General features: G+C 41.6%; 1 protein-coding gene across 1 annotated transcript in view; it reads left to right on the forward strand.

Moving 5' to 3' along the window:
* The window catches only part of LOC124545109 (rabphilin-3A), a 1,015,241-nt gene that overhangs the window by 429,086 nt on the left and 570,711 nt on the right, over window positions 1–15,444 (forward strand). Inside the window, exon 3 of the mRNA XM_047123925.1 lies at window positions 4,336–4,386. The gene's annotated coding sequence lies outside the window, so the exon portion shown is untranslated. The remainder of the gene's footprint in view (window positions 1–4,335; window positions 4,387–15,444) is intronic.

Here is a 15,444-nt window from a genome sequence, read left to right on the forward strand (position 1 = left end):
TCCCCAGTACGACCAATTCACGAGTTTGCCGTGAATATCAGAAATCCGGTAAAACATCATATCTCCGATATAGCTACGGCTGGAAAAAGTTCCTACAGGACCAACGACTGCCGAAGAGAATTGTTCATCGTGACAGAAGAGCAACCCCTCCGCAAATTGCTATAGATTTCGGTGCTGAGTCATCAACAAGTCGCTGGCCGGGGTGGCCGAGCGGTTCTAGGCGCTACAGTCTGGAACCACGCGACCACTACGGTCGCAGGTTCGAATCCTGCTTCGGACATGGATGTGTGTGATGTCCTAAGGTTAGTTTGGTTTAATTAGTTGTAAGTTCTAGAGGATTGATGACCTCAGAAGTTAAGTCCTATAGAGCTCAGAGCCATTTGAACCATCAACAAGTGTCGGCTTGTTAACCATTCAACGAACCATCATCGATATGGGCTTTAGGAAGGCCCACTCGTGTATCCTTGATCACTGCACGACACAAAGCTTTACGCCTTGCCTGGGCCCGTCAACGCCGATATTGGAGTGTTGATGACTGGAAACACGTTGTTGGTCGGACAAGTCTCGTTTCAAATTGTATCGAGCGGACGGACGTGGACGGGTTTGGAGACAACTTCATGAATCCATGGATCTCGCGTATCATCAAAGGACTGTTCAAGCTGGTCGAGGCTCTGTAATGGTATGGAGCGTGTGCAGATGAAGTGATATGGGACCCCTGATATGTCTAGATACGACTCTGACAGGTGACACGTACGTAAGCGTCCTGTCTCATCGCCTGCACCGATTCGTGTCCATTGTGCATTCCGATGGTCATGGACAATTTCAGCAGGTCAATGCGACACCCCACGCATCCAGAGTTGCTAAAATGTCTTGTGAATTTAAACACTTCCACTGGCCACCAAATTCCCCAGACATGACCATTACTGAACTTATTTGGGATGTCCTGCGACGTGCTCTTCAGTAGAGATCTCGACCCCCTCGTACTCTTACGGATTTATGGACATCACTACAAGATTCATGGTGTCAGTTCCCCCCAGCACTATTTCAGGCATTAATCGAGTCCATGCCACGTCGTGTTGCGTCACTTGTGCGTGCTCGCGGGGGTACTATACGAAATTAGGCAGGTGTACAAGTTTATTTGGCTCTCCAGTGTAATTTTATAGGTACCTTTCGTAGAAGGAGTGGATACTGTCCGCATTATGGACAGCGAGTAGCCGGCCGTTGTCACCGAGCGGTTCTAGGCGCTACGGGCTGGAACCGCGCTACCGCTACGGTAGCAGGTTCGAATGCTGCCTCGGGGATGGATGTGTGTGACGTCCTTGGGTTAGTTAGGTTTAAGTAGTTCTAAGTTCTAGGGGACTGATGACCTCATATGCTAAGTTCCTTAGTGCTCACAGCCATTAGAACCATTTTTTGATAGCGAGTAGAGTTATTCGTAAAGAAATAATAAATGAAAAGTCATACTCGGTGGTAACGTTTTACAGTGCGAACAAAGTAGTACTAAGAGATAAACTGTTATCTTTCCGTCGTCTGTGGGGGCTGAAACCGAGAAAAGCTTAGAAAAGGATTGAAATTACAAAGATTTTGTACATGGCTGCACGTTCAGAGACCGTGAATAGTTACAATTGAAAGAAAACAGCCCTAGGTCACTATTTTCAACGAATTAACCGGGTTTCAACACTGCTAGGAGTGTCTTTCTCAGAATTTCAATCAAAGAATGGTCTATAACATGTTCACATTATTAGGACTACAAACGTATGATACAGAGTATAAGTACAGAATCATCGTGAAAGACTGGCAGGACTTATATGTCATTTATAAAATAATAAATATGCCAAAAGGGCATTATTCACAAAGATATTTAAGATGAAACATTTTGATGGCGAGCCACCACGGGCTGTTCGTTACTTACGCGGTTACAGGTTGCAAATTCTGAGGAAGACACTCCTAACAGTGTTGACACCCTGTTAATTCGTTAAAAATAGTGACCGAGGGCTGTTTTCTTTCAATTGATTGAAATTATGTTTGACGTTCATTAGAAATCGTTAAGTGTTCTCATTGTCGAACACTGGGTGGGAATATTGGGCGTAATTTGCGCTCTTTTTTAAAAAAATGCCTTTTTTCGTGCGTATCGAAGATTAAGTCATCGCATCTCCTGAACTATGTGTCGTACAATGATACAAATTTACAGGAACATTTGGATACTGGTAGCAAAATGTGCTCCGAATGGAGATGCTAGTAAAGAAAAGATCAATTAGAACATCATACTTGATGCTGATATCTTACTCCATGAACAACGAAAATGTGGTAAGCGATACACTGCTTTCCCCTCATTATTTTGAGGGGGGTGTAAGCGAGAAAAAGTTTAGTAAAAGTTGGAAATAGTGTTTAAAGTTTGTTGGAAGTCGCTAATTGCTCTCATCCTCAAGTACGAGATGAATATATTTTGGGTAATTGCGCATCACGAGTTGTGCTGCTGTAAGACATAGACGCAGCGTCTAACTTCAATACTTGAGTATTCTGTTAAATCTTAAACGTATCAGTAAACCTCTTAACGAGTACATTATGACAGCATTTTAAATTTTAAAACTGGGTCAGTAATTATAATACGATACATCTACATCCATACTCCGCAAGCCACATGACGGAGTGTGGCGGATGGTACCTTGAGTATCTACACTCCTGGAAATGGAAAAAAGAACACATTGACACCGGTGTGTCAGACCCACCATACTTGCTCCGGACACTGCGAGAGGGCTGTACAAGCAATGATCACACGCACGGCACAGCGGACACACCAGGAACCGCGGTGTTGGCCGTCGAATGGCGCTAGCTGCGCAGCATTTGTGCACCGCCGCCGTCAGTGTCAGCCAGTTTGCCGTGGCATACGGAGCTCCATCGCAGTCTTTAACACTGGTAGCATGCCGCAACAGCGTGGACGTGAACCGTATGTGCAGTTGACGGACTTTGAGCGAGGGCGTATAGTGGGCATGCGGGAGGCCGGGTGGACGTACCGCCGAATTGCTCAACACGTGGGGCGTGAGGTCTCCACAGTACATCGATGTTGTCGCCAGTGGTCGGCGGAAGGTGCACGCGCCCGTCGACCTGGGACCGGACCGCAGCGACGCACGGATGCACGCCAAGACCGTAGGATCCTACGCAGTGCCGTAGGGGACCGCACCGCCACTTCCCAGCAAATTAGGGACACTGTTGCTCCTGGGGTATCGGCGAGGACCATTCGCAACCGTCTCCATGAAGCTGGGCTACGGTCCCGCACACCGTTAGGCCGTCTTCCGCTCACGCCCCAACATCGTGCAGCCCGCCTCCAGTGGTGTCGCGACAGGCGTGAATGGAGGGACGAATGGAGACGTGTCGTCTTCAGCGATGAGAGTCGCTTCTGCCTTGGTGCCAATGATGGTCGTATGCGTGTTTGGCGCCGTGCAGGTGAGCGCCACAATCAGGACTGCATACGACCGAGGCACACAGGGCCAACACCAGGCATCATGGTGTGGGGAGCGATCTCCTACACTGGCCGTACACCACTGGTGATCGTCGAGGGGACACTGAATAGTGCACGGTACATCCAAACCGTCATCGAACCCATCGTTCTACCATTCCTAGACCGGCAAGGGAACTTGCTGTTCCAACAGGACAATGCACGTCCGCATGTATCCCGTGCCACCCATCGTGCTCTAGAAGGTGTAAATCAACTACCCTGGCCAGCAAGATCTCCGGATCTGTCCCCCATTGAGCATGTTTGGGACTGGATGAAGCGTCGTCTCACGCGGTCTGCATGTCCAGCACGAACGCTGGTCCAACTGAGGCGCCAGGTGGAAATGGCATGGCAAGCCGTTCCACAGGACTACATCCAGCATCTCTACGATCGTCTCCATGGGAGAATAGCAGCCTGCATTGCTGCGAAAGGTGGATATACACTGTACTAGTGCCGACATTGTGCATGCTCTGTTGCCTGTGTCTATGTGCCTGTGGTTCTGTCAGTGTGATCATGTGATGTATCTGACCCCAGGAATGTGTCAATAAAGTTTCCCCTTCCTGGGACAATGAATTCACGGTGTTCTTATTTCAATTTCCAGGAGTGTATATCGGTTCTCCCTTCTATTCCAGTCTCGTATACTGAACATCGACTTTTTTTCCTCTGTAAGCAACTAGATATGTAGCCTGCAATTGGGACAGTGCGCTGTGCACCGTTTTAGCCTTTTATGATGTTTCTTGAACTCTCCCCCTGCCATCCCCCTCTCCACGCTCCCGCCAACTACTAATTCAAGTCGGATTAAACTTGAGTTTGATTATGTATTTTCTTCTTTCTATTTTCAGCTTCAATAACTGAGGGCTCCACGGGCTCCGAGGGCTGTCGTACAATACTCGGTAAGCCAAAATCCATGTTTTGCGGCATATGTAGTCCTTAGAGTTCTCTGCAACTATGTCGTCTTATGCTTCGTTAACGTAGATTTTAAATTCATGCAGTTGTCGTATACAAAGCGTATAGGTCGTTTATAAAGCGATTTTCTTTGTAATTGTGAAGCCGACCCGTTGCATCAACCCTAGTCGAAGATTCGGGTACATCAAAATGATCCATGAAAAAAAAAGCTTCCAAAGTATATAATGAACTGAATACCGAAGGGGAGAAAATACGTGCCATCATCTGCAATATGGTATCGTAATGTGCGGTGCAGGAATAGAAATAAGAGGAGAAAAGAGATACTCTGTGGTAATGGTAAACTGTTTAAACATCATTAATTATATCTTATATAAAAATTATGATGTATGAGAGAGAGTTTTGCTACTCAAAGCTTCATTAACAATTTGGAAACTGTGATGCCTAGAAAGAATAGCCCAGTTGAATCGAACTATGTAGGAAGTGTAGAACAATGTGTCGGCCGATAATGAGTGAGACTGTAGACAGATGGTACGCACAACAGCAACGCAGCTATTTTTTGTGGCTTGAAAGAACAGTGTCACGCCAAGCTCAGTGAAATTAGGAGGTAGTATGGCGCGCCTATGGAGCGTTATTGTGACATGTGAGGTAGGTGGAATGAGCAGAATGTTCGCTTGCATTGTTAAACTGAAACTGAATCAATGCAGCGGGTGTGCACCTGTCTGCGTCGACGGTCCTACGTCATCTTCTAATGGTTTGATTAGTGGCGCTCACGCCTTTTTGCCGGCTTCCCTCGCTCAATGAACATACACTTCTGACTATAAAGGCTACATCACCGCTATCATAAGAGTGCTGAGTGGTGAAATGAAATTTTGTTAGGTGAGGCCGGCTGGGGTGACCGAGCGGCTCTAGGCCTTTCAGTCTGGAACCGCGTGACCGCTACGGTCGCAGGTTCGGATCCTGACTCGGGCATGGATGTGTATGATGTCCTTAGGTTAGTTAGGTTTAAGTAGTTCTAAGTTCTAGGGGACTGATGGCCTCAGATGTCAAGTCCCATAGTGCTCAGAGCCATTTGAACCATTTGTTAGGTGCTCCATGTTTCAGATTCTCCTATAGTGATGGAATAGACATACAAGCTGTCGTGGTGTGTCCAATCACGCAGCCTGTTTCATCGAGCAGCTTAATGGGCAAACATAGAAAAAACACTTGTTTTGCTGAGTAGGTGCAGGGTGGTCAGAAACAGTCTGAAAAGCTTGCAAGGGCTTGCAGGATAGGTTCTGCTGAGAGGTAGATGTTCAGTAAAAAACTTCGATACATTGCCGTTTCCGCATTGATCAACATTCAAGTTAGCCAATCATGGCGTTGCGCTCGTAAATGCAAGCGGCCTGCCGGACGCTGTGTCGCCAAACGCATGCTTCATTTGGTTTGCTAAAACCGACCGAAAGAGCGAAACAAAAATTAGACATGGGACGTGTGTAAGGATCTAACCCGGGCCAAAGGCTGAGCACTGTCGTGCACCAACACCTATGCTATGACAACTACTGCCTCTAATTGTATCTGACGGGCCGCTTGAATTCACGCGCACGAAAGTCTGGTCGATAATTTCAATGCTAATTCACTCGGAAACGGCGCAGCGTATAAAATGTTTTTCGTAACAATTATTTCTCTGCACAGCCTACCCTGCAACACCTGTACAAGCTTTTCAGAGTGTTTCTGACCACCCTGTATATATTTTGGGAGTCAGAGTTTTGTTTTTAGATAGGTGAGTAAGTTAGTGCTCACGTACATTACGTTTATCGTCCTGTAACTACGGAAAGCTAAGATACATACGCCTATCAAGCTTTCGTATTTTCAATGTGATAACTTAGATATTTTACTGATAGTTTATAGGGCGGTTTCCGGTGCCAGTAGTTTCCTGTTTCTTATCGCATATTTGTTTAAAAATATCATAAAATTTGACCACGAGTGAGAACTAAATGAACTGCCGTAGCTTAATGAGTTGTGGGGATACGTTGTGAATTGTGTAGTGAGTGGTTTACAGAGGTGAACGTAGCGGGGAAGCTGGTGGGGAATGTAGCGAGCGCCTTTGCTGGAGCTGTGTTAGCCTATATCGGCAGTCGACTTTTCATAGTAAAAAGGCAGCTGAATATGAAGAGGGATGGGATTATTAGCATATTTAACTATTTAATTAAGACCTACAAGCTATTTCAGTTCAGAAAATTCCATAACTGCACTTGATGGCCTTCTACTGTCGTAGTCAACGTTTCTTGACTCTAGAAGAGTTACCCTACTAAAGAATGCCATATCTTCCACGAGAGAGGAAAAAAAAGCACAACTGAAACTAAGCGCAACTTTTCAGAAACACATGGGCATAATTTACTCAACTCATTAATAATATGTGACAGTTCCTTACTAATACAGTCTATATCTGTGTACTAGGATAATTTCGAATCAAGATATACAGCAAGGAGTTCAATTGACGCACATTCAATGCCTACAGTGTGTGAAATGAAAATAATGTTCACAGTTTTTTTATGAGTAATGGATAATTCTTTAACTTTGAACCAGGTATCTGACAACTGATGGAGCTCTATGTTTTGCAGGTTTCGGTTTCAGTTTGCTCGCATCCTTTCCAGAAATTACCGACGTCTGTTATTTGCATAAAGTATAAAACTGCGAAGTGTGTTAACGGAAGGTCATTCACAAATATTATACAAAGCAATGGACCAATAACAGATCCTTGAGGAACCCACTGAATAAGATTCAGAAATTGCTAATCGTCACTGATATAGTTTCCGATACATATAATTCTTTTTGTTTCTTGAGGAAGTAGGGTACAATGAGTTTTTTATATGGTTTACTGAATCGAGTGCCTCACTCAAAACTAGCGTCGCTTAAGTAGATAATTTCGATTCAAAAGGGGTTTGCAGAAAAAAAGCATTTGTAATGCATTCCGCAGTTAGCAGTTGTGACATGAAATCATATTAACACCTAGGAAAGATATTGTTATCTGAGAAATATTGACTTATTAGCTGTTGTACGCAGAATTCTGTTACTTTTGGAAAAAAATTGGAACAAGAGAAATTGGACGATAGTTACTAGCAGAGGATTTCTCATCCTCTTTACGTAGATAAACATAGGGTAAGTGAATACTAGTAAGTAAGCATGTCAGGCAACTCCGCATGTCATATTTCTGTAAGACCTTGCCGGACTCATGTGGCAGTTGACGTTTAAAACATTGTTGATGCTTTTTGACATTGGATAAAATCACGTAGAGTGGGATTTCCCAGGAACACACGCAGCTCGTTTTTGCTTACATACCATTACGTTTAGAGTCTCTAATTACTTGGCCTGGGACTGTAAATGATACTGAATTCCGTAAGTGAGAGATGATATGCAGTTCGGTACTCTCATATACATCTGCCTTTTTCGAAATGACTGTTTCCACAGACGTTAGTACACTTCTGCAATCGTCACGGTGAACATCTAGTAATTATCCGCTCTCCTGTTCTGGCGCAAAGGTTTCTTCGTAGCGGGCCTGATCGATACTTAGGAAATAGCGCAAAGTGTACTTTAGTCTCGTACTGCTGTTCCACGATAAGACCAAGTGCTGTGTGCTCTGTTATGAAACGAAATGCGTTAGCGGCTCCGCCGCTGCACCTCAGTCAGCTTTTTCAGAGTTGTTATTTTAACTGGTTAAGGATGCTACGCAATGATTACCTTCCACTCGACGTAACAGCTGCTGCGACGAGTTTGATGTGCACTTTCCAATAGCATTGTGACGAAAACACTGCCAACGGAGTTCGCTGCCCGCTGCTGCCCGCGAGGCGACTGCAGCAGTTTGAAAACAAGTGGACGGAGAAAGACATTTCCCCCGAGTTAAAGGTGATAACTATGAAACGAACGTCCCATTAGAAAAATTATACATGACTGTGCTTAAACTGACACACAATATTTTTTAGCGCAACGCAATCTGACTTTCAATAATCCCTACAAAAGAATGGCCCTGAATAACATTAAACTATACCTTTCACAAATCACTTACCTCACAAAAATCTTCATTGCTCGAACTACTGCAATACAGCGAGCGCCACTACTGCCAGCTGAATAAAAGATTCAAACTACGGAAGGCACTAACTACTGAGAGGCATAGTTAGCAAATGAAAGATTTTGATAGAGAACGAACAATGTATTTACCTTAATAGTGTTGAAAAGTCATAATATATATAGCAGTTCATGACATTCAGTCTTACAAATTTCAAAACTCCGCCATCTCTCTCCCCACATCCACCACTGCTGGCGGCTCACCTCCAACTGCGCAACGCTATGCGCTGTTAACATCCAGCTGCCCAACACTACAATGGCAGACAACAATGCCAACTAGCCAGAGACTGCACACAGCACAGCCAGTGATTTTCATACAGAGCACACTGCGTGGCGTTACGAATAAGAAAACCTAAACAGCCTACTCACATAGCCCCCATGCTCCCCAAAAAAAATTTTACAAATTGTTTTGGGCACTGGCCAATACAGATTTGAAAATTTTTTTCATAATTACAGTAAGAAAGATATCAAATGCACACACTTATTAATACAATGTTGGTCAAAAGCTAAAATTTTCTCACAGTCCATAAAGACAGTCCTGATCATTCATCACAGTAAAACTGCCGTTTCTTTTCTCAAAGTCTGAGCAGTAAATGACAATGCACACGGAAGTAGTGGATTTCCATGCAGTCTTGAAGGAGTAGTGTTGTCCTTCCAACAGAAAGACAGTGCTGACTCTTGACATGCTGACAGGTAATGGGCCACAACAGAGCAAACCCACAGCAGAGTCATCCGACGTTTTGAAGAATATTGGTAGGTAGGTCATCACAGAGCAGACCCGCTGTAGTCCTGTTAGAGATTACGGTACTGGTGGGCTACCAGAGGTGCAGACCCACTGTAGTCCTTGTAGAAATAATGGTATTCGTGGGCCAACAAAGATGCAGATCCACTGTAGTCCTTGTAGAGATGGCTAGCAGCGATCCGTTGCGTCTGTGCAGGTGCACAATCACCATCGAAGAGTCTTGCAGAGAATAGCAAGTCCATAAACCACCACTTGTGCACTCACAAAGTTTTTTTCTAGTTGTCCTTAGAACCAGCAATGCTGTTAACCAGTCCCTTGCTGAATTATTAACACACGTCCAAACACTAACAGTCCCAACTGCTCACATACTGTGGATATACTATGACCAACAGAAACGTGTGCAGTGAAATGTAACTTACAAGTTACTTAATTTGATGAACTGGTGTCAATTACAATTTTATATCATAAGAATAATAACAAAGGTACAAAATACATCATTAAAGAATATAACAATGCAGATAACATTTGTAGTAAAACAGGCTTTACAAAAGAATAGAAATAAACATGTACATCAGTGTTACAGGAATTATGACATAAGTAAATATATAAAATAATGAGAATAGTTTTCGAAACATTAATTTCACACATGAGCATTGAAACAGAACATAATTAATAATGTCTATAAACATCTTTACAAAGTAAATAATATATTATTAATGCAAATTATACTTGAGGATATCAGTATTCCTCATCATAGTGAATGTAGCTTAGTACTACAAAAATTCTATGACATAAGTCTTATCAGATAAACACATAAAGACAGGAAGAACACAAATACACAAGGGTACACAAACACATAGCGGAGTGATACAAAAGGACAGGACAGGGTTTGTTTTCAGTGTGACATTTGGTACTGCAGTCCACCCCAAAACTTCATTCCATATATCTTTCCTCTTATTTCAACATTTGTTTCCACCAAAAAAATCCTATCCAAGCATGCTTTCTGTATTTATATGTTCACATTTTCCTTACCTCATTATTTATTTTCCATTATCTTACCTCATCATTTATTTCCAATAAATTCCTACCTAAACCTGTTGTCCCTAAACCCTGCCTTTTCGTTCATATCCTCTTTCAAAATACTTTTTTGGCCAAACCATTTTCTTATAGCTTCTCAATGCATTTCTTCCAATTCATCACAACTTGTTCTCTTATATAGCCTAGCCCATCTTAAGCTAACTTAAATCTACTGAGCTCAGATGCTGAACTAAGGGACGAGGCAATGCAGCAGCACAAAACAATTAATACAAGCAGCAATGGCAAAAAAATGCAAATTTTCAAAGCTAGCAGCAGTAAATGTAATAACTTATATCTGAACATGACATGGCTCAAGCAGGAAAAATATTACAGTAAAAATGGCCATTTTTAATACCTATGTCACATCTTAACACTAGAGTGATGTATCACAAAAACTTACTCTGCAAGAAAGTTACCAAGTCATTAAAAACATTATTTATGCAATTCCTGTGAAGGGAAATGTCTATTTGTGCTCTCTTTTCTAAGAAAGTACATCATAAACGTATTCTTTACTGGGTCTGTAGACAGAAAATAGTGATATCAGTACATGTATTAAATTTTATAATAACCAATGCTGCAGTGTAGCTAGAAACTAGATATTAAAGAAAATGAGCAAATATGTACAAAGGAAGGCATAAAACATCATTCACTAGCCATATGGCATTTCATAAGGTAGTAAAAAAATCTCTCAACTAGAAAGACAGTAGTCATAATCAGGTGTATAGACATAAAAATATTTCTCTTCATGTCATTAGGCATTTCAGTAAATATCATAAATTAAGAGCTCCACAGTGTTATCACATGTTTTCAAGTTTGAGCGTGTCATATTTGCGATGCTTTCTACAAAGGAATGTCAATAGCGAGGACCCTTTTTTTCTCCACCTGTGCCTCTGAAAGGCACACACTAATGGCTTTTTTCCAGGTGACTGCCATGCAGCTGGGTGCCCACGACTCATTACGTGAAGGTGGTCACTTAACTTTCTTACTGAAATATTTACGACACCAGTTTGCATTACAGTGACAGCCTCATATAAAAAAATTTCACAGGTCGAGAATTTGCGTTGCAAATGTGTAGAAACAAAATCCTATGAATATAACAGTGTTCAAAAAGTTTTCGTCAGCATTGTGATACATTCGCGCATTTACACGCATTTCATAACTCTTAAAGTACGATTCTTGGTTTCCAACATCCTTTTCCACAAAGCAGAGTCCCTAACCACTACTCATTATTCATATACATATTCGTTGACACTTCTTCAATATTTCATCAAAATAAATACATAGCATAATCAAATTCCCCATTTATGGTAGCATCATCTTATTATTGATAAACATACCTCAACAGCATAATACACATTGTCGTTGTAAAAATAACATCATAATACCTCAGTCAAATCTCAAAAACGTCATAGCTTTCTGCAATAATGTCAAAACCTAAAAAAAAATTCTCTGCTCATTTCAATAGTGTCATCCACCTCAAACGTACTTTAAAATCATGCTCTCTTACCAAATACATCATTCAAAGCTCTCATAGTATCACAATGGTTCCGAAAAAATATGAACAGTTCACGAAGTACAGACAAAATACAATTTCATAAGCGTGGGGTTACCCAACTGTGTAACTGCGTAAACATGTGTCACTGATGTAGTAAAAAAATGTTTATCTCTCAGTTAAATGATCAGATAGCTGTGTAATTTGTGTGTTAGAGAAATATGGTACCGATGCGTAAAGTTGTATAAGCAAATACCATATTAGCTAGGGCTCCTTGTGCTTGCCAAACACATGGTACACAAAGTAAGCGTGTACCCCCCTGAGGATTAATGTAGTTATACCCTCAGGTGTTACAGATTACAGCAATGGAATGAAATGTATCAGGGACAACCTTTTTATCATTGTAATTCAAAAATCTTTGAAAATAAATGTTTTAAGTACAAAATTAATGACACAAATACATGTACTGCGGCGCTAAATTGTGCGTCTTGTTGTAACATAATCTGTCATTACTTGAGGGTAAAAAAATGTGCTAAGTGTCGTAATTATCATCGTCCGTAAGCAACGTTCTGTGGAAGTCAATGTACTTACCTCGTAATAAACAAAAGCGAAATGCTATGCGTATAGATATCGTAGTTATCACGTACAGTACCGTGATCAATAAAATACTACACTGTAACGTATTGTTGTGCTACAGAAAAGGCTGTCTCATTGTAGCTATACCACAAAAGTTACTACTAAAACATGTTTTCCTTTCCAGAAGAATTCAGAAAAACTGTGCAGATATAAAACAGAAACACCGCAAAAGCAACATTGTAAATTGTCACTCATTAGTAGCGTCGTGATAAAATCGTGTAGCTGTCACATAAACTAACCACTGTCATCTGGTATCTCGCAGAAAGTACTTTAAATCCAGAATGTATTTTCAAGTAAACCAAAATGTTGCATTAAAATGTCATTAGCAGTACCAGTACATGTTCTAAATATGTAAGCCAGATAGTCGTTACGTAATCGTGCAACTAACAAGCAAGAATGTACAAATAACAATACTGTGTCATCTGTTCACTATAACAATGCATTCGTAATTTCTGTTTAAAGATGTTCCCTAGGTTCTAGACTGGATAGTTAACTTCAAAACATTGTTGCATGTTAAGTTCCTCAGTGTGACAAATTGTACTAGTAATGTAAAGTGAAAAATTTTATAGTAAAGACTAAGTTAAAAAGCACAATATCTTTCAATAAACGATTTTACATGTGAAATGTGGTGCAAGCCTTTACTCTTCCTACTACGCAGAGCTCCAGCTTCAGCGGAATTATCATGTTGTATACGTCGGTAAGGAATGCTAAAATTTTTCTCAAGGTTAGCGTCTATGTTATTTTTCGCTGAGCAAGCCGGCGCACATGGCTGCCTGCGGTGCGAGTCATTGTCTGTCTCTTTGTTGGCGCGCGTTGCTATTGGGATTAGGAGACCTAACTTCTACAAATTCACCTTGTCGAGAGGGCCCAGCCCTGTTTGAAGCTCGCCAGTTCTGATGCAATTCAGGTCTGTCGTTAGGATCATATCGTCTGTCGTCATGTCGGTAGATTCCATAGTTTCTTTCTTGTCGGTCACGTGGTGGAGAATTTCTCCCCGAATCGTAACTGCGCGCTGGACTGTTGCCTCTGAAGTTATTCTGTCTCCCTTGATAATAATTATTTTGGTTCCCATATTGTCTGTTTCTCTGATTGTCTCTGTGATAGTCATTACCGCGGAGAGTTGATCTTTCCCTGCAATTATTGCTACTCTGCCAACGGTTGTCATACGGGTGGTGTCTGTTTTGGTCACGATTTACGTTTTAAGAATAGCCTTGTCGTATCCATTTATTATTTCTGTCATTGTGGAATTGTGACGGATGTGACCTGTAATTGTTGTGCTCCTGTTTTCGCATCCCGCGATTGTCAGTGTCAATTTCCAATTCTTGTAAGAGTCCCTGAAAAGCTTCAATGTCGTCTTTGCAGCGTTCTGCCAAAAAAATTTGTCGTAAATGTTCAGGCAATTTGATTAAGCAAATCCAGATGAGTTCTGAGGGGCTGTATGGGCTTGAGAGGTACTGATTCTTGTGCAACATGTCTTCAAAATATTTCACAAGACTGGAAAATTCAGATTGTTCGAAATGTTTCATCATTATGATGGTATGTTTTACTCGGTCTTGTGTAGCATGAGACCAATATGCTGAGAGGAAGGCATGATAAAATTCTCCTTCACTGTGACAATCATGAATGACCGATCGCATTCTTTCAGCTGGTTCATTCTCTAAGTAGCCACACATGAATTCTAATCTGTGCTCTAATGACCAGTTGGGAGGAAAACAATGAGAGAATTGATGGAGCCACGCTTGTAGATGAATGTCGTTGCCAGAATTCTTAAATGTTTTCAATTTACGTGTAGTAATGAACAGCTTATAGTCAAAATCATCGTGTCGGCGGGTCGCACATCGGTCATTGTTACGTCGTGTCGGCGGTTCCATCTCAAAATTCGGTGCACCTTGCCAATTTCCCTCATAATTTCCGAAATGCCCTGTGTTATTATTTTGCGGCTTTTCCGTTTTTCTTAGTCCCTCTTCCCGTGTTGGAGCGCGAGTGTCCTCTGAAATATGTAATTCTTGTACTACTTGTGCCAACTGATCTTGTACTTCCCGGATATCTTTTTTGTGTTGCGTATTAATTTGATTCTGATTTTGTTTGAATTTCTTAATTTGTTCACACTCTTCTGTGTCAGTGATGGCTACAGGTCTTGTGTCATTCAGATCATAATCTACCTTTGCAGATAAGTTAGTGAACTGATCCGAAAGTTCGGCTACTTTCTCCGATAGTGTACTTATTTCCTCAGTGTGTTTTTCTGAACCAAGTTTCGGAATGTCCATTTGTGTTGAAATCCTATCTACTGTGTCCTTTAAGTTTTCCTGAGTTTTTGCAAGTTGCGTAACCGAATTGGTAGATGCAACTGAGTCAATCTTAGCTTGCAAGGTCTCATGATTTTCATGAACAATAGTTTGCAGTTCTTTTATGGCTGCTTCGTGATTCTGTAATGTATTTTCATGCCGCGAAAAAATAGGTTGGAAATGCTCACAAATTTGTGTTTTTACGTCATTACAGACTTTTTGACATTTCGATTTGATTTTATGTAACTCAGTAGTTAAATCTTCACGTTTTTGTTCAAGCTTATGTTCCACTGAGTCTAACTTTTGAAGCTTTTGTTCCATTGTGTCTAACTTTTGAAGCTTTTGCTCTGTTTGTCTCTGATTTTGTTCCATTGTGTCTAACTGTTGCTGTGTTTGTCTCTGATTTTGTTTCATTTGTTGCATTAATTGCAATAATAATGTATTAGTGTCTGGAATCTGTTCCTCTATGCTTTTCGGCAGTGCATTTGCACATTTTGACAAGCAGAAAATGTGTCTTGACTGATTTGAGAAAACAGTGAGGACGTAAAACCTGAATCTACAGTATTTGCAAGATTGTGTCCTGTCATTTCGGATTCCTGAGGCGAGCTGTTGCCGACCGATCGATCGATAATGCTTCCCTGTTCACTAATTGTTTCACTGCCTCCACCATTATTTGCAGCCCACTCCATTTCCCTATGCACAATTACCAAAT

The sequence above is a fragment of the Schistocerca americana genome, chromosome 8 (assembly GCF_021461395.2).
Source record: "Schistocerca americana isolate TAMUIC-IGC-003095 chromosome 8, iqSchAmer2.1, whole genome shotgun sequence".
Taxonomy (NCBI): domain Eukaryota; kingdom Metazoa; phylum Arthropoda; class Insecta; order Orthoptera; family Acrididae; genus Schistocerca; species Schistocerca americana.